Raw genomic sequence first — 20,110 nt, 5'->3', positions numbered from 1 at the left:
TGTATATTATTTTATCCTGCAAGCTGCTGAGCGTGGCTGGCACGACCCAGTCAGATGGGTGGGGTATAAATAATAAAACTATTATTATTATTTATTATTGAATAGTACATCCCTTTTTTCATCAGAGAAGTGTTGGAGGGTTTGAGAATGAAATATACTCTGAGTCGAGAGTGGATTTCATGCTCTTTATTCAGCTCATAGTGGTGAGGAGGAATGGATGTGCCCTCAATGTATCTGCTTTATATACATTATTTACACAATGGGCTGCATGTGATTGGCTAATTTACTCCTGCCTTACTCCTACTTTACTCCTAGTTTACACCTAGTTTTCTCCAAGTTTACATCTAGTTTACACCTAGTTTACTCCTAGTTTACACCTAGTTTACTCCTAGTTTACACCTAGTTTACACCTAGTTTACTCCTAGTTTACACCTAGTTTACTCCTAGTTTACTCCTAGTTTAGTATGTGTGCTTTTATTTAAAATGCACCTCTGGGTTACTTGTGGGGCATAGGAATTTCTTCATTTTTTTCTTACACCACATGGTCTGAGGGACGGTGAACAGGCAGTGGACAACCTCTCAGGGGAGCATTGGCGATTTTTTCAAAAAAATCTTTTTCTGCCGGTTAAGTTGTCGAGGGCTGATTTCTTGTCCTGTGATAAAAACCCTTTTGTTTTGACTGCCAAACCTCTCAGGGGGGCATTTGCAAGTGTTTGGCACCATTTTTGAGTGAGTTGCAGAACGTCAGTTGTTTGCTGAAATTGTGACCGCGCGCCTTAGTGATTTTTTCAAAAAAATCTTTTTCTACAGATACAGTTGTGGAGGGCTGATTTCTTGTCCTGTGATAAAAAGCCTTCTGTTTCGACCACCAAACCTTTCAGGCGAACATTTCCAACAGCTGGGCTCCATTTTTGAGTGAATTGCCGAAAGTCAGTTTTTTGATGAAATTGTGACCCGGGGGTTTAGCGATTTTTTCAATGATTTGCCGAAAGTCAGATTTTTGATGAAATTGTGACCCCGGGGCTTTGCGATTTTTTCAAAAAAATCTTTCTCTGCCAATTAAGTTGTAGAGGGCTGATTTCTTGTCTTGTGATAAAAACCCTTCTGTTTCGACTGCCAAACCTCTCAGGGGAGCATTTGCAACCGTTTGGCACCATTTTTGAGTGAATTGCCGAAAGTCAGATTTTTGATGAAATTGTGACCCCGGGGCTTAGCGATTTTATCAAAAAAATCTTTTTCTGCCGTTTAAGTTGTCGAGGGCTGATTTCTTTTCCTCTGATAAAAAGCCTTCTGTTTTGACCGCCAAACCTTTCAGGGGAGCATTTGCAACCGTTTGGCACCATTTTTGAGTGAATTGCCGAAAGTCAGATTTTTGATAAAATTGTGACCCCGGGGCTTAGCGATTTTTTCAAAAAAACTTTTTCTGCCGGTTAAGTTGTCGAGGTCTGATTTCTTGTCCTGTGTTGAAAACCATTTTGTTTCAACTGCCAAACCTCTCAGGGGAGCATTTGCAGCCGTTTGGCACTGTTTTTGAGTGAATTGCCGAAAGTCAGATATTTGATGAAATTGTGACCCCGGGGCTTAGAGATTATTTTTTTAAAAAAAAATTCTGCCGGTTAAGTTGTTGAGTGCTGATTTCTTGTACTGTGATAAAAAGCCTTCTGTTTCGACCGCCAAACCTCTCAGGGGAGCATTTGCAACTGTTTGGCTCCATTTTTGAGTGAATTGCCGAAAGTCAGATTTTTGATAAAATCTTTTTATGCCGGTGAAGTTGTCGAGGGCTGATTTCCTGTCCTGCGATAAAAAGCCTCCTGTTTCGACCGCCAAACCTCTCGGGGGAGCATTTGCACCCGTTTGGCACCATTTTTGAGAGAATTGCCGAAAGTCAGATTTTTGATGAAATCTTTTTCTGCCGGTGAAGTTGTCGAGGGCTGATTTCTAGTCCTGCGATAAAAAGCCTTCTGTTTTGACAGCCAAATCTCTGAGGTGGACATTTGCAACCGTTTGGCAATTTTTTTGAGTGAATTGCCAAAAGTCAGATTTTTGATGAAATTGTGACCCCGGGGCTTAGCGATTTTTTTAAAAAAAATTCTTCTACCGGTTAATTTGTCGAGGGCTGATTTCTTTTCCTGTGATAAAAACCCTTCTGTTTCGACTGCCAAACCTCTCAGGGGAGCATTTGCAACCGTTTGGCACCATTTTTGAGTGACTTGCCGGAAGTCAGATTTTTGATGAAATTGTGACCCCGGGGCTTTGCGATTTTTTCAAAAAAAAACTTTTTCTGCCGGTTAAGTTGTCGAGGTCTGATTTCTTGTCCTGGGTTGAAAACCCTTTTGTTTCGACTGCCAAACCTCTCAGGGGAGCATTTGCAACCGTTTGGCACCATTTTTGAGTGAATTGCCAAAAGTCAGATTTTTGATGAAATTGTGACCCCGGGGCTTAGAGATTATTTTTTTTAAAAAAAATTCTGCCGGTTAAGTTGTTGTGAGCTGATTTCTTGTCCTGTGATAAAAAGCCTTCTGTTTCGACCGCCAAACCTCTCAGGGGAGCATTTGCAACTGTTTGGCACCATTTTTGAGAGAATTGCCGAAAGTCAGATTTTTGATGAAATTGTGACCCCGGGGCTTAGAGATTATTTTTTTAAAAAAAAATTCTGCCGGTTAAGTTGTTGAGAGCTGATTTCTTGTACTGTGATAAAAAGCCTTCTGTTTCAACCGCCAAACCTCTCAGGGGAGCATTTGCAACTGTTTGGCACCATTTTTGAGTGAATTGCCGAAAGTCAGATTTTTGATGAAATTGTGACCCGGGGGTTTAGAGATTTTTTAAATGATTTGCCGAAAGTCAGATTTTTGATGAAATTGTGACCCCGGGGCTTTGCGATTTTTTCAAAAAAATCTTTTTCTGCCAATTAAGTTGTCGAGGGCTGATTTCTTGTCTTGTGATAAAAACCCTTCTGTTTCGACTGCCAAACCTCTCAGGGGAGCATTTGCAACCGTTTGGCACCATTTTTGAGTGACTTGCCGAAAGTCAGATTTTTGATGAAATATTTTTCTGCCCGTGAAGTTGTCGAGGGCTGATTTCCTGTCCTGCGATAAAAAGCCTTCTGTTTCGACCGCCAAACCTCTCAGGGGAGCATTTGCAACCGTTTGGGACCATTTTTGAGTGAATTGCCGAAAGTTAGATTTTTGATGAAATTGTGACCCCGGGGCTTAGCAATTTTTTCAAAAAAATCTTTTTTTGCCGTTTAAGTTGTCGATGGCTGATTTCTTTTCCTCTGATAAAAAGCCTTCTGTTTTGACCGCTAAACCTTTCATGGGAGCATTTGCTACCGTATGGCACCATTTTTGAGTGAATTGCCGAAAGTCAGATTTTTGCTGAAATTGTGACCGCGTGGCTTAGGGATTTTTTTAAAAAAAACTTTTTCTACAAACTACGTTGTGGAGGTCTGATTTCTTGTCCTGTGATAAAAAGCCTTCTGTTTCGACTGAAAAACCTCTCAGGCGAGCATTTGCAAGAGTTTGGCACTTTTTTTGAGTGAATTGCAGAACGTCAGATTTTTCCTGAAATTGTGACCGCGCGCCTTAGTGATTTTTTCAAAAAAATCTTTTTCTCCAGATTCAGTTGTGGTGGGCTGATTTCTTGTCCTGTGATAAAAAGCCTTCTGTTTCGAACACCAAACCTTTCAGGCGAACATTTCCAACAGCTGGGCTCCATTTTTGAGTGAATTGCAGAACGTCAGATTTTTGCTGAAATTGTGACCGCGCCCTAATATAAATTAGTCAACTACATTTTGTATAAATTCATTCGAAATACTGTCGTGTTTATCCAAGCAGTCTATGTTTGTAAGCAGTCCGTTCACAGGTTGCAAGTGTTACCATAGTATCAATCCACCGATTAAAGGAGATCATCTCTTTACTCTTCCAGTTTATCAATATCAGCCTCTCAGCTACCATTAGAGTGTGTACAATCCATTTCTGTTGTCCAGTTGTTAACTTCCATATAGTAGGCATATAGTTAAAAAAAGTTTCATGTTTTATTGTATATTATTTTATCCTGCAAGCTGCTGAGCGTGGCTGGCACGACCCATTCAGATGGGTGGGGTATAAATAATAAAACTATTATTATTATTTATTATTGAATAGTACATCCCTTTTTTCATCAGAGAAGTGTTGGAGGGTTTGAGAATGAAATATACTCTGAGTCGAGAGTGGATTTCATGCTCTTTATTCAGCTCATAGTGGTGAGGAGGAATGGATGTTCCCTCAAAGTATCTGCTTTATATACATTATTTACACAATGGGCTGCATGTGATTGGCTAATTTACTCCTGCCTTACTCCTACTTTACACCTACTTTACTCCTAGTTTCTATCTAGTTTACTCCTAGTTTACACCCAGTATACACCTAGTTTACTCCTAGTTTACACCTAGTTTACTGCTACTTTATTCCTAGTTTACTCCTAGTTTACTCCTAGTTTACACCTAGTTTACACCTAGTTTACACCTAGTTTACTCCTAGTTTACACCTAGTTTACTATGTGTGCTTTTATTTAAAATGCATCTCTGGGTTACTTGTGGGGCATAGGAATTTGTTCATTTTTTTCTTACACCACATGGTCTGAGGGACGGTGAACAGGCGCTGGACAACCTCTCAGGGGAGCATTAGCGATTTTTTCAAAAAAATCTTTTTCTGCCGGTTAAGTTGTCGAGGGCTGATTTCTTGTCCTGTGATAAAAACCCTCCTGTTTTGACTGCCAAACCTCTCAGGGGAGCATTTGCAAGAGTTTGGCACCATTTTTGAGTGAGTTGCAGAACGTCAGATTTTTGCTGAAATTGTGACCGCGCACCTTAGTGATTTTTTCAAAAAAATCTTTTTCTACAGATTCAGTTGTGGAGGGCTGATTTCTTGTCCTGTGATAAAAGGCCTTCTGTTTCGACACCCAAACCTTTCAGGCGAACATTTCCAACAGCTGGGCTCCATTTTTGAGTGAATTGCCGAAAGTCAGATTTTTGATGAAATTGTGACCCCGGGGCTTAGCGTTTTTTTCAAAAAAACCTTTTTCTGCCGTTTAAGTTGTCGAGGGCTGATTTCTTTTCCTCTGATAAAAAGCCTTCTGTTTTGACCGCCAAACCTTTCAGGGGAGAATTTGCAATAGGTTGGCACCATTTTTGAGTGAATTGGAGAATTTCAGATTTTTGCTGAAATTGTGACCCTGGGGCTTAGAAAAATTTTTTTACACAGGTTATGTCTTCGAGGGCTGATTTAATTTCCTATGATAAAAAGCTTTCTGTTTCCACCGCCAAACCTTTCAGGGGAGAATTTGCAACAGCTTGGCACCAGTTTTGAGTGAATTGGAGAATTTCAGATTTTTGCTGAAATTGTGACCCCGGGGCTTAGAAAATTTTTTTTACACAGGTTGTGTCTTCAAGGGCTGATTTCATTTCCTACGATAAAAGGGCTTATGTTTCCACCGCCAAACCTTTCAGTGGAGAATTTGCAACAGCTTGGCCCCATTTTTGAGTGAATTGGAGACTTTCAGATTTTTGCTGAAATTGTGACCACGGGGCTTAGAATTTTTTTTTTCACACGTTAAGTTGTCGAGGGCTGATTTCATTTCCTATGATAAACAATCTTCTGTTTCCACCGCCAAAGCTTTCAGGGGAGAATTCGCAACAGTTTGGCACCATTTTTGAGAGAATTGGAGAATTTCAGATTTTTGCAGAAATTGGGACCCCGGGGCTTAGAATTTGTTTTTTCATAGCTTATGTCTTCGAGGGCTGATTTCATTTCCTATGATAAAAAGCCTTCTGTTTCCACAACCAAACCTTTCAAGGGAGAATTTCAAACAGCTTGGCACCATTTTTGAGTGAAGTGGAGAATTTCAGATTTTGGCTTAGAATTTTTTCCCCCACAGGTTTTGTCTTCGAGGGCTGATTTCATTTCCTATGATAAAAAGCCTTCTTTTTCCACCGCCAAAGCTTTCAGGGGAGGATTTGCAACAGTTTGGCACCATTTTAGAGTGAATTGGAGAATTTAAGATTTTTGTTGAAATTGTGACCACGGGGCTTAGAAAATTTTTTTTCACACGTTAAGTTGTCGAGGGCTGTTTTCATTTCCTATGATAAAAAGCCTTCTGTTTCCACAACCAAACCTTTCAGGGGAGAATTTCAAACAGCTTGGCACCATTTTTGAGTGAATTGGAGAATTTCAGATTTTGGCTGAAATTGTGACCCCGGGGCTTAAAATTTTTTCCCCCACAGGTTTTGTCTTCGAGGGCTGATTTCATTTGCTATGATAAAAAGGCTTCTTTTTCCACCGCCAAACCTTTCAGGGGAGAATTTGTAACAGCTCGGCACCATTTTTGAGAGAGTTGGAGAATTTCAGATTTTTGCTGAAATTGTGACCCCGGGGCTTAGAAAAAATTTTTTTCACAGATTTTGTCTTCGAGGGCTGATTTCATTTCCTATGATAAAAAGCCTTCTGTTTCCACCGCCAAATCTTTCAGGGGAGAATTTGCAACAGCTTGGCACCATTTTTGAGTGAATTGGAGAATTTCAGATTTTTGCTGAAATTGTGACCCCGGGGCTTAGAATTTGTTTTTTCATAGCTTATGTCTTCGAGGGCTGATTTCATTTCCTATGATAAACAGTCTTCTGTTTCCACCGCCAAAGCTTTCAGGGGAGAATTTGCAACAGCTTGGCACCATTTTTGAGTGAATTGGAGAATTTCAGATTTTTGCTGAAATTGTGACCCCGGGGCTTAGAAAAATTTTTGTACACAGGTTTTGTCTTCGAGGGCTGATTTCATTTCCTACGATAAAAGGGCTTCTGTTTCCACTGCCAAACCTTTCAGGGGAGAATTTGCAACAGCTTGGCACCATTTTTGAGTGAATTGGAGAATTTCAGATTTTTGCTGAAATTGTGACCCCGGCGCTTAGAAATTTTTTTTCCCCCACAAGTTATGTCTTTGAGGGCTGATTTATTGGCCTATGACAAAAAGCCTTCTATTTCCACCGCCAAACCTTTCAGGGGAGAATTTGCAACAGTTTGGCACCATTTTTGAGTGAATTGGAGAATTTCAGATTTTTGCTGAAATTGTGACCCCGGGGCTTAGAAAATTTTTTTTCACACGTTAAGTTGTCGAGGGCTGATTTCATTTCCTATGATAAACAGTCTTCTGTTTCCACCGCAACACCTTTCAGGGGAGAATTTGCAACAGTTTGGCACCATTTTTGAGAGCATTGGAGAGTTTCAGGGGCTTAGAAAATTTTTTTTTTCACAAGTTATGTCTTTGAGGGCTGATTTATTGGCCTATGACAAAAACGCTTCTGTTTCCACTGCCAAACCTTTCAGGGGAGAATTTGCAACAGTTTGGCACCATTTTTGAGTGAATTGGAGAATGTCAGATTTTTGCTGAAATTGTGACCCCGGGGCTTAGAAACTTTTTTTTCACACGTTAAGTTGTCGAGGGCTGATTTCATTTCCTATGATAAACAGTCTTCTGTTTCCACCGCAACACCTTTCAGGGGAGAATTTGCAACAGTTTGGCACCATTTTTGAGAGCATTGGAGAGTTTCAGATTTTTGCTGAAATTGTGACCACGGGGCTTAGAAAATTTTTTTTCCACAGGTTTTGTCTTCGAGGGCTGATTTCATTTCCTACGATAAAAGGGCTTCTGTTTCCACTGCCAAACATTTCAGGGTAGAATTTGCAACAGCTTGGCACCATTTTTGAGTGAATTGGAGAGTTTCAGATTTTTGCTGAAATTGTGACCACGGGGCTTAGAAAATTTTTTTTACACAGGTTTTGTCTTCGAGGGCTGATTTCATTTCCTACGATAAAAGGGCTTCTGTTTCCACCGCCAAAACTTTTCAGGGGAGAATTTGCAACAGCTTGGCACCATTTTTGAGTGAATTGGAGAATTTCAGATTTTTGCTGAAATTGTGACCCCGGGGCTTAGAAAATTTTTTTTACACAGGTTTTGTCTTCGAGGGCTGATTTCATTTCCTACGATAAAAGGGCTTCTGTTTCCACCGCCAAACCTTTCAGGGGAGAATTTGCAACAGCTTGGCACCATTTTTGAGTGAATTGGAGAATTTCAGATTTTTGCTGAAATTGTGACCCCGGGGCTTAGAAAAATTTTTTTACACAGGTTTTGTCTTCGAGGGCTGATTTCATTTCCTATGATAAAAAGCTTTCTGTTTCCACCGCCAAACCTTTCAGGGGAGAATTTGCAACAGCTTGGCACCATTTTTGAGTGAATTGGAGAATTTCAGATTTTTGCTGAAATTGTGACCCCGGGGCTTAGAAAAATTTTTTTACACAGGTTTTGTCTTCGAGGGCTGATTTCATTTCCTACGATAAAAGGGCTTCTGTTTCCACTGCCAAACCTTTCAGGGGAGAATTTGCAACAGCTTGGCACCATTTTTAAGTGAATTGGAGAATTTTAGATTTTTGCTGAAATTGTGACCCCGGGGCTTAGAAAATTTTTTTTTTCACAAGTTATGTCTTCTAGGGCTGAATTCTTGGCCTATGACAAAAAGCCTTCTGTTTCCACCGCCAAACCTTTCAGGGGAGAATTTGCAACAGTTTGGCACCATTTTTGAGTGAATTGGAGAATTTCAGATTTTTGCTGAAATTGTGACCCCGGGGCTTAGAAACTTTTTTTTCACACGTTAAGTTGTCGAGGGCTGATTTCATTTCCTTTGATAAACAGTCTTCTGTTTCCACCGCAACACCTTTCAGGGGAGAATTTGCAACAGTTTGGCACCATTTTTGAGAGCATTAGAGAGTTTCCGGGGCTTAGAAATTTTTTTTTACTCAGGTTTTGTCTTCGAGGGCTGATTTCATTTCCTACAATAAAAGGGCTTCTGTTTCCACTGCCAAACCTTTCAGGGGAGAATTTGCAACAGCTTGGCACCATTTTTGAGTGAATTGGAGAATTTTAGATTTTTGCTGAAATTGTGACCCCGGGGCTTAGAAAATTTTTTTTTTCACAAGTTATGTCTTTGAGGGCTGATTTCATTTCCTATGATAAAAAGCTTTCTGTTTCCACCGCCAAACCTTTCAGGGGAGAATTTGCAACAGCTTGGCACCATTTTTGAGTGAATTGGAGAATTTCAGATTTTTGCTGAAATTGTGACCCCGGGGCTTAGAAAATTTTTTTTACACAGGTTTTGTCTTCGAGGGATGATTTCATTTCCTACGATAAAAGGGCTTCTGTTTCCACTGCCAAACCTTTCAGGGGAGAATTTGCAACAGCTTGGCACCATTTTTGAGTGAATTGGAGAATTTTAGATTTTTGCTGAAATTGTGACCCCGGGGCTTAGAAATTTTTTTTTTCACAAGTTATGTCTTTGAGGGCTGATTTATTGGCCTATGACAAAAAGGCTTCTGTTTCCACCGCTAAACCTTTCAGGGGAGAATTTGCAACAGCTTGGCACCATTTTTGAGTGAATTGGAGAATTTCAGATTTTTGCTGAAATTGTGACCCCGGGGCTTAGAAAATTTTTTTTACACAGGTTTTGTCTTCGAGGGCTGATTTCATTTCCTACGATAAAAGGGCTTCTGTTTCCACCGCCAAACCTTTCAGGGGAGAATTTGCAACAGCTTGGCACCATTTTTGAGTGAATTGGAGAATTTCAGATTTTTGCTGAAATTGTGACCCCGGGGCTTAGAAAATTTTTTTTACACAGGTTTTGTCTTCGAGGGCTGATTTCATTTCCTATGATAAAAGGGCTTCTGTTTCCACAGCCAAACCTTTCAGGGGAGAATTTGCAACAGCTTGGCACCAGTTTTGAGTGAATTGGAGCATTTTAGATTTTTGCTGAAATTGTGACCCCGGGGCTTAGAAAATTTTTTTTTTCACAAGTTATGTCTTTGAGGGCTGATTTATTGGCCTATGACAAAAAGGCTTCTGTTTCCACCGCTAAACCTTTCAGGGGAGAATTTGCAACAGCTTGGCACCAGTTTTGAGTGAATTGGAGAATGTCATATTTTTGCTGAAAATGTGACCCCGGGGCTTAGAAAATTATTTTTTCACAGGTTGTCTTCTAGGGCTGAATTCTTGGCCTATGGCAAAAAGCCTTCTGTTTCCACCGCCAAACCTTTCAGGGGAGAATTTGCAACAGTTTGGCACCATTTTTGAGTGAATTGGAGAATTTCAGATTTTTGCTGAAATTGTGACCCCGGGGCTTAGAAAATTTTTTTTACACAGGTTTTGTCTTCGAGGGCTGATTTCATTTCCTAAGATAAAAAGCTTTCTGTTTCCACCACCAAACCTTTCAGGGGAGAATTTGCAACAGCTTGGCACCATTTTTGAGTGAATTGGAGAGTTTCCGGGGCTTAGAAAAATTTTTTTACTCAGGTTTTGTCTTCGAGGGCTGATTTCATTTCCTACGATAAAAGGGCTTCTGTTTCCACTGCCAAACCTTTCAGGGGAGAATTTGCAACAGCTTGGCACCATTTTTGAGTGAATTGGAGAATTTCAGATTTTTGCTGAAATTGTGACCCCGGGGCTTAGAAAAATTTTTTTACACAGGTTTTGTCTTCGAGGGCTGATTTCATTTCCTACGATAAAAGGGCTTTTGTTTCCACTGCCAAACCTTTCAGGGGAGAATTTGCAACAGCTTGGCACCATTTTTGAGTGAATTGGAGAATTTTAGATTTTTGCTGAAATTGTGACCCCGGGGCTTAGGAATTTTTTTTTTCACAAGTTATGTCTTTGAGGGCTGATTTATTGGCCTATGACAAAAAGGCTTCTGTTTCCACCGCTAAACCTTTCAGGGGAGAATTTGCAACAGCTTGGCACCATTTTTGAGTGAATTGGAGAATTTCAGATTTTTGCTGAAATTGTGACCCCGGGGCTTAGAAATTTTTTTTTACACAGGTTTTGTCTTCGAGGGCTGATTTCATTTCCTACGATAAAAGGGCTTCTGTTTCCACCGCCAAACCTTTCAGGGGAGAATTTGCAACAGCTTGGCACCATTTTTGAGTGAATTGGAGAATTTCAGATTTTTGCTGAAATTGTGACCCCGGGGCTTAGAACAATTTTTTTACACAGGTTTTGTCTTCGAGGGCTGATTTCATTTCCTATGATAAAAGGGCTTCTGTTTCCACAGCCAAACCTTTCAGGGGAGAATTTGCAACAGCTTGGCACCAGTTTTGAGTGAATTGGAGAATGTCAGATTTTTGCTGAAATTGTGACCCCGGGGCTTAGAAAATTATTTTTTCACAGGTTGTCTTCTAGGGCTGAATTCTTGGCCTATGACAAAAAGCCTTCTGTTTCCACCGCCAAACCTTTCAGGGGAGAATTTGCAACAGTTTGGCACCATTTTTGAGTGAATTGGAGAATTTCAGATTTTTGCTGAAATTGTGACCCCGGGGCTTAGAAACTTTTTTTTCACACGTTAAGTTGTCGAGGGCTGATTTCATTTCCTATGATAAACAGTCTTCTGTTTCCACCGCAACACCTTTCAGGGGAGAATTTGCAACAGTTTGGCACCATTTTTGAGAGCATTGGAGAGTTTCAGATTTTTGCTGAAATTGTGACCCCGGGGCTTAGAAAATTTTTTTTACACAGGTTTTGTCTTCGAGGGCTGATTTCATTTCCTACGATAAAAGGGCTTCTGTTTCCACTGCCAAACCTTTCAGGGGAGAATTTGCAACAGCTTGGCACCATTTTTGAGTGAATTGGAGAATTTTAGATTTTTGCTGAAATTGTGACCCCGGGGCTTAGAAAATTTTTTTTTTTCACAAGTTATGTCTTTGAGGGCTGATTTATTGGCCTATGACAAAAACGCTTCTGTTTCCACCGCTAAACCTTTCAGGGGAGAATTTGCAACAGCTTGGCAGCATTTTTGAGTGAATTGGAGAATTTCAGATTTTTGCTGAAATTGTGACCCCGGGGCTTAGAAAAAAAATTTTACACAGGTTTTGTCTTCGAGGGCTGATTTCATTTCCTACGATAAAAGGGCTTCTGTTTCCACCGCCAAACCTTTCAGGGGAGAATTTGCAACAGCTTGGCACCATTTTTGAGTGAATTGGAGAATTTCAGATTTTTGCTGAAATTGTGACCCCGGGGCTTAGAAAATTTTTTTTACACAGGTTTTGTCTTCGAGGGCTGATTTCATTTCCTAAGATAAAAAGCTTTCTGTTTCCACCACCAAACCTTTCAGGGGAGAATTTGCAACAGCTTGGCACCATTTTTGAGTGAATTGGAGAATTTCAGATTTTTGCTGAAATTGTGACCCCGGGGCTTAGAAAAATTTTTTTTCACAAGTTATGTCTTTGAGGGCTGATTTCTTGGCCTATGACAAAAAGGCTTCTGTTTCCACCGCTAAACCTTTCAGGGGAGAATTTGCAACAGCTTGGCACCATTTTTGAGTGAATTGGAGAATTTCAGATTTTTGCTGAAATTGTGACCCCGGGGCTTAGAAAATTTTTTTTACACAGGTTTTGTCTTCGAGGGCTGATTTCATTTCCTACGATAAAAGGGCTTCTGTTTCCACCGCCAAACCTTTCAGGGGAGAATTTGCAACAGCTTGGCACCATTTTTGAGTGAATTGGAGAATTTCAGATTTTTGCTGAAATTGTGACCCCGGGGCTTAGAAAATTTTTTTTACACAGGTTTTGTCTTCGAGGGCTGATTTCATTTCCTATGATAAAAGGGCTTCTGTTTCCACAGCCAAACCTTTCAGGGGAGAATTTGCAACAGCTTGGCACCAGTTTTGAGTGAATTGGAGAATGTCAGATTTTTGCTGAAATTGTGACCCCGGGGCTTAGAAAATTATTTTTTCACAGGTTGTCTTCTAGGGCTGAATTCTTGGCCTATGACAAAAAGCCTTCTGTTTCCACCGCCAAACCTTTCAGGGGAGAATTTGCAACAGTTTGGCACCATTTTTGAGAGCATTAGAGAGTTTCCGGGGCTTAGAAATTTTTTTTTACTCAGGTTTTGTCTTCGAGGGCTGATTTCATTTCCTACGATAAAAGGGCTTCTGTTTCCACTGCCAAACCTTTCAGGGGAGAATTTGCAACAGCTTGGCACCATTTTTGAGTGAATTGGAGAATTTTAGATTTTTGCCGAAATTGTGACCCCGGGGCTTAGAAAATTATTTTTTTTCACAAGTTATGTCTTTGAGGGCTGATTTATTGGCCTATGACAAAAACGCTTCTGTTTCCACCGCTAAACCTTTCAGGGGAGAATTTGCAACAGCTTGGCAGCATTTTTGAGTGAATTGGAGAATTTCAGATTTTTGCTGAAATTGTGACCCCGGGGCTTAGAAAAAAAATTTTACACAGGTTTTGTCTTCGAGGGCTGATTTCATTTCCTACGATAAAAGGGCTTCTGTTTCCACCGCCAAACCTTTCAGGGGAGAATTTGCAACAGCTTGGCACCATTTTTGAGTGAATTGGAGAATTTCAGATTTTTGCTGAAATTGTGACCCCGGGGCTTAGAAAATTTTTTTTACACAGGTTTTGTCTTCGAGGGCTGATTTCATTTCCTAAGATAAAAAGCTTTCTGTTTCCACCACCAAACCTTTCAGGGGAGAATTTGCAACAGCTTGGCACCATTTTTGAGTGAATTGGAGAATTTCAGATTTTTGCTGAAATTGTGACCCCGGGGCTTAGAAAAATTTTTTTTCACAAGTTATGTCTTTGAGGGCTGATTTCTTGGCCTATGACAAAAAGGCTTCTGTTTCCACCGCTAAACCTTTCAGGGGAGAATTTGCAACAGCTTGGCACCATTTTTGAGTGAATTGGAGAATTTCAGATTTTTGCTGAAATTGTGACCCCGGGGCTTAGAAAATTTTTTTTACACAGGTTTTGTCTTCGAGGGCTGATTTCATTTCCTACGATAAAAGGGCTTCTGTTTCCACCGCCAAACCTTTCAGGGGAGAATTTGCAACAGCTTGGCACCATTTTTGAGTGAATTGGAGAATTTCAGATTTTTGCTGAAATTGTGACCCCGGGGCTTAGAAAATTTTTTTTACACAGGTTTTGTCTTCGAGGGCTGATTTCATTTCCTATGATAAAAGGGCTTCTGTTTCCACAGCCAAACCTTTCAGGGGAGAATTTGCAACAGCTTGGCACCAGTTTTGAGTGAATTGGAGAATGTCAGATTTTTGCTGAAATTGTGACCCCGGGGCTTAGAAAATTATTTTTTCACAGGTTGTCTTCTAGGGCTGAATTCTTGGCCTATGACAAAAAGCCTTCTGTTTCCACCGCTAAACCTTTCAGGGGAGAATTTGCAACAGCTTGGCAGCATTTTTGAGTGAATTGGAGAATTTCAGATTTTTGCTGAAATTGTGACCCCGGGGCTTAGAAAAAAAATTTTACACAGGTTTTGTCTTCGAGGGCTGATTTCATTTCCTACGATAAAAGGGCTTCTGTTTCCACCGCCAAACCTTTCAGGGGAGAATTTGCAACAGCTTGGCACCATTTTTGAGTGAATTGGAGAATTTTAGATTTTTGCTGAAATTGTGACCCCGGGGCTTAGAAAATTATTTTTTTTCACAAGTTATGTCTTTGAGGGCTGATTTATTGGCCTATGACAAAAACGCTTCTGTTTCCACCGCTAAACCTTTCAGGGGAGAATTTGCAACAGCTTGGCAGCATTTTTGAGTGAATTGGAGAATTTCAGATTTTTGCTGAAATTGTGACCCCGGGGCTTAGAAAAAAAATTTTACACAGGTTTTGTCTTCGAGGGCTGATTTCATTTCCTACGATAAAAGGGCTTCTGTTTCCACCGCCAAACCTTTCAGGGGAGAATTTGCAACAGCTTGGCACCATTTTTGAGTGAATTGGAGAATTTCAGATTTTTGCTGAAATTGTGACCCCGGGGCTTAGAAAATTTTTTTTACACAGGTTTTGTCTTCGAGGGCTGATTTCATTTCCTAAGATAAAAAGCTTTCTGTTTCCACCACCAAACCTTTCAGGGGAGAATTTGCAACAGCTTGGCACCATTTTTGAGTGAATTGGAGAATTTCAGATTTTTGCTGAAATTGTGACCCCGGGGCTTAGAAAAATTTTTTTTCACAAGTTATGTCTTTGAGGGCTGATTTCTTGGCCTATGACAAAAAGGCTTCTGTTTCCACCGCTAAACCTTTCAGGGGAGAATTTGCAACAGCTTGGCACCATTTTTGAGTGAATTGGAGAATTTCAGATTTTTGCTGAAATTGTGACCCCGGGGCTTAGAAAATTTTTTTTACACAGGTTTTGTCTTCGAGGGCTGATTTCATTTCCTACGATAAAAGGGCTTCTGTTTCCACCGCCAAACCTTTCAGGGGAGAATTTGCAACAGCTTGGCACCATTTTTGAGTGAATTGGAGAATTTCAGATTTTTGCTGAAATTGTGACCCCGGGGCTTAGAAAATTTTTTTTACACAGGTTTTGTCTTCGAGGGCTGATTTCATTTCCTATGATAAAAGGGCTTCTGTTTCCACAGCCAAACCTTTCAGGGGAGAATTTGCAACAGCTTGGCACCAGTTTTGAGTGAATTGGAGAATGTCAGATTTTTGCTGAAATTGTGACCCCGGGGCTTAGAAAATTATTTTTTCACAGGTTGTCTTCTAGGGCTGAATTCTTGGCCTATGACAAAAAGCCTTCTGTTTCCACCGCCAAACCTTTCAGGGGAGAATTTGCAACAGTTTGGCACCATTTTTGAGAGCATTAGAGAGTTTCCGGGGCTTAGAAATTTTTTTTTACTCAGGTTTTGTCTTCGAGGGCTGATTTCATTTCCTACGATAAAAGGGCTTCTGTTTCCACTGCCAAACCTTTCAGGGGAGAATTTGCAACAGCTTGGCACCATTTTTGAGTGAATTGGAGAATTTTAGATTTTTGCTGAAATTGTGACCCCGGGGCTTAGAAAAATTTTTTTTTCACAAGTTATGTCTTTGAGGGCTGATTTCATTTCCTATGATAAAAAGCTTTCTGTTTCCACCGCCAAACCTTTCAGGGGAGAATTTGCAACAGCTTGGCACCATTTTTGAGTGAATTGGAGAATTTCAGATTTTTGCTGAAATTGTGACCCCGGGGCTTAGAAAATTTTTTTTACACAGCTTTTGTCTTCGAGGGCTGATTTCATTTCCTACGATAAAAGGGCTTCTGTTTCCACTGCCAAACCTTTCAGGGGAGAATTTGCAACAGCTTGGCACCATTTTTGAGTGAATTGGAGAATTTTAGATTTTTGCTGAAATTGTGACCCCGGGGCTTAGAAATTTTTTTTCCCCACAAGTTATGTCTTTGAGGGCTGATTTATTGGCCTATGACAAAAAGGCTTCTGTTTCCACCGCTAAACCTTTCAGGGGAGAATTTGCAACAGCTTGGCACCATTTTTGAGTGAATTGGAGAATTTCAGATTTTTGCTGAAATTGTGACCCCGGGGCTTAGAAAATTTTTTTTACACAGGTTTTGTCTTCGAGGGCTGATTTCATTTCCTACGATAAAAGGGCTTCTGTTTCCACCGCCAAACCTTTCAGGGGAGAATTTGCAACAGCTTGGCACCATTTTTGAGTGAATTGGAGAATTTCAGATTTTTGCTGAAATTGTGACCCCGGGGCTTAGAAAATTTTTTTTACACAGGTTTTGTCTTCGAGGGCTGATTTCATTTCCTATGATAAAAGGGCTTCTGTTTCCACAGCCAAACCTTTCAGGGGAGAATTTGCAACAGCTTGGCACCAGTTTTGAGTGAATTGGAGCATTTTAGATTTTTGCTGAAATTGTGACCCCGGGGCTTAGAAATTTTTTTTTTTCACAAGTTATGTCTTTGAGGGCTGATTTATTGGCCTATGACAAAAAGGCTTCTGTTTCCACCGCTAAACCTTTCAGGGGAGAATTTGCAACAGCTTGGCACCAGTTTTGAGTGAATTGGAGAATGTCATATTTTTGCTGAAATTGTGACCCCGGGGCTTAGAAAATTATTTTTTCACAGGTTGTCTTCTAGGGCTGAATTCTTGGCCTATGACAAAAAGGCTTCTGTTTCCACCGCCAAACCTTTCAGGGGAGAATTTGCAACAGTTTGGCACCATTTTTGAGTGAATTGGAGAATTTCAGATTTTTGCTGAAATTGTGACCCCGGGGCTTAGAAACTTTTTTTTCACACGTTAAGTTGTCGAGGGCTGATTTCATTTCCTTTGATAAACAGTCTTCTGTTTCCACCGCAACACCTTTCAGGGGAGAATTTGCAACAGTTTGGCACCATTTTTGAGAGCATTGGAGAGTTTCCGGGGCTTAGAAAATTTTTTTTACTCAGGTTTTGTCTTCGAGGGCTGATTTCATTTCCTACGATAAAAGGGCTTCTGTTTCCACCGCCAAACCTTTCAGGGAAGAATTTGCAACAGCTTGGCACCATTTTTGAGTGAATTGGAGAATTTTAGATTTTTGCTGAAATTGTGACCCCGGGGCTTAGAAATTTTTTTTTTTCACAAATTATGTCTTTGAGGGCTGATTTCATTTCCTATGATAAAAAGCTTTCTGTTTCCACTGCCAAACCTTTCAGGGGAGAATTTGCAACAGCTTGGCACCATTTTTGAGTGAATTGGAGAATTTTAGATTTTTGCTGAAATTGTGACCCCGGGGCTTAGGAATTTTTTTTTTCACAAGTTATGTCTTTGAGGGCTGATTTATTGGCCTATGACAAAAAGGCTTCTGTTTCCACCGCTAAACCGTTCAGGGGAGAATTTGCAACAGTTTGGCACCATTTTTGAGTGAATTGGAGAATTTCAGATTTTTGCTGAAATTGTGACCCCGGGGCTTAGAAACTTTTTTTTACACAGGTTTTGTCTTCGAGGGCTGATTTCATTTCCTACGATAAAAGGGCTTCTGTTTCCACCGCCAAACCTTTCAGGGGAGAATTTGCAACAGCTTGGCACCATTTTTGAGTGAATTGGAGAATTTCAGATTTTTGCTGAAATTGTGACCCCGGGGCTTAGAACAATTTTTTTACACAGGTTTTGTCTTCGAGGGCTGATTTCATTTCCTATGATAAAAGGGCTTCTGTTTCCACAGCCAAACCTTTCAGGGGAGAATTTGCAACAGCTTGGCACCAGTTTTGAGTGAATTGGAGAATGTCAGATTTTTGCTGAAATTGTGACCCCGGGGCTTAGAAAATTATTTTTTCACAGGTTGTCTTCTAGGGCTGAATTCTTGGCCTATGACAAAAAGCCTTCTGTTTCCACCGCCAAACCTTTCAGGGGAGAATTTGCAACAGTTTGGCACCATTTTTGAGTGAATTGGAGAATTTCAGATTTTTGCTGAAATTGTGACCCCCGGGGCTTAGAAACTTTTTTTTCACACGTTAAGTTGTCGAGGGCTGATTTCATTTCCTATGATAAACAGTCTTCTGTTTCCACCGCAACACCTTTCAGGGGAGAATTTGCAACAGTTTGGCACCATTTTTGAGAGCATTGGAGAGTTTCAGATTTTTGCTGAAATTGTGACCCCGGGGCTTAGAAAATTTTTTTTACACAGGTTTTGTCTTCGAGGGCTGATTTCATTTCCTACGATAAAAGGGCTTCTGTTTCCACTGCCAAACCTTTCAGGGGAGAATTTGCAACAGCTTGGCACCATTTTTGAGTGAATTGGAGAATTTCAGATTTTTGCTGAAATTGTGACCCCGGGGCTTAGAAAATTTTTTTTTTTCACAAGTTATGTCTTTGAGGGCTGATTTATTGGCCTATGACAAAAACGCTTCTGTTTCCACCGCTAAACCTTTCAGGGGAGAATTTGCAACAGCTTGGCAGCATTTTTGAGTGAATTGGAGAATTTCAGATTTTTGCTGAAATTGTGACCCCGGGGCTTAGAAAAAAATTTTTACACAGGTTTTGTCTTCGAGGGCTGATTTCATTTCCTACGATAAAAGGGCTTCTGTTTCCACCGCCAAACCTTTCAGGGGAGAATTTGCAACAGCTTGGCACCATTTTTGAGTGAATTGGAGAATTTCAGATTTTTGCTGAAATTGTGACCCCGGGGCTTAGAAAATTTTTTTTACACAGGTTTTGTCTTCGAGGGCTGATTTCATTTCCTACGATAAAAGGGCTTCTGTTTCCACCGCCAAACCTTTCAGGGGAGAATTTGCAACAGCTTGGCACCATTTTTGAGTGAATTGGAGAATTTCAGATTTTTGTTGAAATTTTGACCCCTGGGCTTAGAAAATTTTTTTTCACACGTTAAGTTGTCGAGGGCTGATTTCATTTCCTATGATAAACAGTCTTCTGTTTCCACCGCTAAACCTTTCAGGGGAGAATTTGCAACAGTTTGGCACCATTTTTGAGAGCATTGGAGAGTTTCCGGGGCTTAGAAAATTTTTTTTTTCACAAGTTATGTCTTTGAGGGCTGATTTATTGGTCTATGACAAAAACGCTTCTGTTTCCACCGCTAAACCTTTCAGGGGAGAATTTGCAACAGCTTGGCACCATTTTTGAGTGAATTGGAGAATGTCAGATTTTTGCTGAAATTGTGACCCCGGGGCTTAGAAACTTTTTTTTCACACGTTAAGTTGTCGAGGGCTGATTTCATTTCCTATGATAAACAGTCTTCTGTTTCCACCGCAACACCTTTCAGGGGAGAATTTGCAACAGTTTGGCACCATTTTTGAGAGCATTGGAGAGTTTCAGATTTTTGCTGAAATTGTAACCCCGGGGCTTAGAAAATTTTTTTTACACAGGTTTTGTCTTCGAGGGCTGATTTCATTTCCTACGATAAAAGGGCTTCTGTTTCCACTGCCAAACCTTTCAGGGGAGAATTTGCAACAGCATGGCACCATTTTTGAGTGAATTGGAGAATTTCAGATTTTTGCTGAAATTGTGACCCCGGGGCTTAGAAATTTTTTTTTACACAGGTTTTGTCTTCGAGGGCTGATTTCATTTCCTATGATAAAAAGCTTTCTGTTTCCACCGCCAAACCTTTCAGGGGAGAATTTGCAACAGTTTGGCACCATTTTTGAGTGAATTGGAGAATTTCAGATTTTTGCTGAAATTGTGACCCCGGGGCTTAGAAACTTTTTTTTCACACGTTAAGTTGTCGAGGGCTGATTTCATTTCCTATGATAAACAGTCTTCTGTTTCCACCGCAACACCTTTCAGGGGAGAATTTGCAACAGTTTGGCACCATTTT

The sequence above is a fragment of the Podarcis raffonei genome, chromosome 6 (genome assembly GCF_027172205.1).
Source record: "Podarcis raffonei isolate rPodRaf1 chromosome 6, rPodRaf1.pri, whole genome shotgun sequence".
Classification (NCBI taxonomy): Eukaryota; Metazoa; Chordata; class Lepidosauria; order Squamata; family Lacertidae; genus Podarcis; species Podarcis raffonei.
Note: the sequence above shows the minus strand (reverse complement) of the source record.